The following is a 2,236-nucleotide window of genomic DNA, read 5'->3' as shown; positions in this document are numbered from 1 at the left end:
ACACCTTGTCATCTCAGGCTCCAGCATCGGCAGTTCTGACTATCTCTTACTATGAAGGTGGTTAATTTGTATCTCAGTAACATCTCAACTGGTGAATATCAAAGGTGGAACTTCCAGTTCCAGATGCAAAGTATTTAAAAAGATTTTTACATTTCTATCTCATGATAGATGCCAATTTTTGTTCTGAATTGAGAATGGGTTGATCATGTACATAGTCAAATGATTGGACAGATAACTTGATATGATGCAATTTACAAACAGAGCTATTCAGTTTGAGAACACTCCCGTACATTACTACTTAACTTACTTCAAAATTATATCATATCCAGTGACTTAGTGTGACAGAACTAATTCAGCAATACCCAAACATTAAATGCCACCATTGTACAATAAACATCAATGAGCCTCTGAGTGGTAGTGTCCCTACTCCTGGCTCAGAAAGCCTGGTTTCAAGTCCCATCTGCTCCTGAGATGTGTCATGAGAACATTTCTTCAAAAATCCACAACAGTATCAAAAGTGTGATAGTTTAATATGCTGGTACGCTCATTGCCAAAGATCGTTGTAGGATTTTCCATTTCACCTCACTGCAAATACATCTGTCACTTCAGTTTAAATTCTGCCCCAAAATATATTGCCCAATAGAAACACCCATTCTTATAGAGCAGTGAACATACCATTGTACCTGTGGGCAATAATGATTGCGATGGCTGATATATGCTGAAATTAGCAGCGTGTTACTGTTTGTTTCAGTATTCAGCATTGACTTGTGTCATAACAAACACAGGTGTGGTAACTCAATCCCAAAATACACACTTTTTCCAATTGATGATTACTTAATATCCTATCACAGCTTATATTCTGACTTAGTTTTGTATTAGCAGGAAACTTGAATACATTGCATTTGGTCCCTTCATTAAAGTCATTAACATAGGTTTTAACCCACAGAGAAACCAGCACTGATTTTTGAGGATACAACTGCTTGCCAATCCTGCAGTTGTAGCTGAGCAGATGAATTAGAAATTCATCAGTACTTCCACGCACAGGTTCAAACTGTAAGGTCTGTTGTGGTGAAATGGGTGTGTCCCTACTTGTAGGTCGAAAGTTCTGGGTTCAAGTCTCAACTGCACCAAAGGTGTGTCATAACGTGTTTGAACAGGTTGAATAAAAATGAAAGCTACTTGTCAGATTAATCATTTATTCTCATACTCTTTTTTTCCATCCTAGAACCTATCCACAATCCATACATTATTAAAATTGTTCAGGGTATGCAAGTGATACCTGACCAGGCCAGCATTTATTGCCTATTCCTAATTGCCCTTGAAATGTTGGTGTTGAGCTGTCTTCTTGAACTGCTACAGTCTTTGGTGCATAGGCACACCTATAGTGCTGTTAGGAATGGAGTTCCAGGATTATGACCTTGGAATAGTCAAGGGGCAGTGAATAGTTCCAAGTCAAGATGGTGGGTGGCTTAGAGGAGAAACTGCAGGTGGTGGCAGCCCCAAGTTGTCCTTCTAGGTGGTAGAGATCATGAGTTTTGGTCATGCTATCAAAGGAACCTGGGTGAGTTGCTGCAGTGCATTTTGTAGATGGTACATACTGCTGCCTCTATGTGACTAATGAAGGTAGTGGATATGGTCCTGATCTAGTGAGCTTCTTTGTCTTGATTTACTCTCCACAGGATTCTTACCACTTGACTAATACCTAGGTGAGGGAGTGGGGATGTTATCTTATGAGAAAATTTGGGGTAATGCTGACCCTTTCTCCATTGGAGTTTAGAAGAACTTATAAGATTGTGAAGGGATCGTACAGGGTAGATTCTCAAAAGATGTTTCCCTTGTGGGAGAGACTAGAATGATGGAATGCAGTTTAAAAATATGGGGTCTCTTACTTAAGATGAAGATGAAGAGGAAACATTCTCTCAGAAGCTCATCACTGTTGGAACTTCCATCTCCAGACAGCAAGAGGCAGAATCATTGAATAATTTTAAATTTCTTGATAACGAAGTTGTCAATGCTTATTGGGGGTGCAGGTGGGAATGAGGAGTTAAGACCATAATCAAATCAGCCATCGTGTCATTGAATGGTGAAGCAGGCTGGAGGGACAAAATGGACTACTTCTGCTCCTAACTCATGTATTCATATCTTGTATTTACAATGGCAGTTTCAAATTCAGGTCACCCAGGAATTTGAGAGTGGTGTTCAGTGTTAGTAATTCCATTTGATGTCAAGATGAGGT

At 39.5% G+C, this 2,236-nt stretch overlaps 1 protein-coding gene across 1 annotated transcript in view; it reads right to left on the bottom strand.

The window, feature by feature from the left end:
* crybg1a (crystallin beta-gamma domain containing 1a) overlaps positions 1-2,236 on the bottom strand; it is an 84,933-nt gene that overhangs the window by 907 nt on the left and 81,790 nt on the right. The gene's annotated exons all lie outside the window — the stretch shown is intronic.

The sequence above is a fragment of the Rhincodon typus genome, chromosome 5, assembly GCF_021869965.1.
Source record: "Rhincodon typus isolate 14 chromosome 5, sRhiTyp1.1, whole genome shotgun sequence".
NCBI classification, from domain to species: domain Eukaryota; kingdom Metazoa; phylum Chordata; class Chondrichthyes; order Orectolobiformes; family Rhincodontidae; genus Rhincodon; species Rhincodon typus.
Note: the sequence above shows the minus strand (reverse complement) of the source record. Positions and strands in the feature narration are given on the sequence as shown.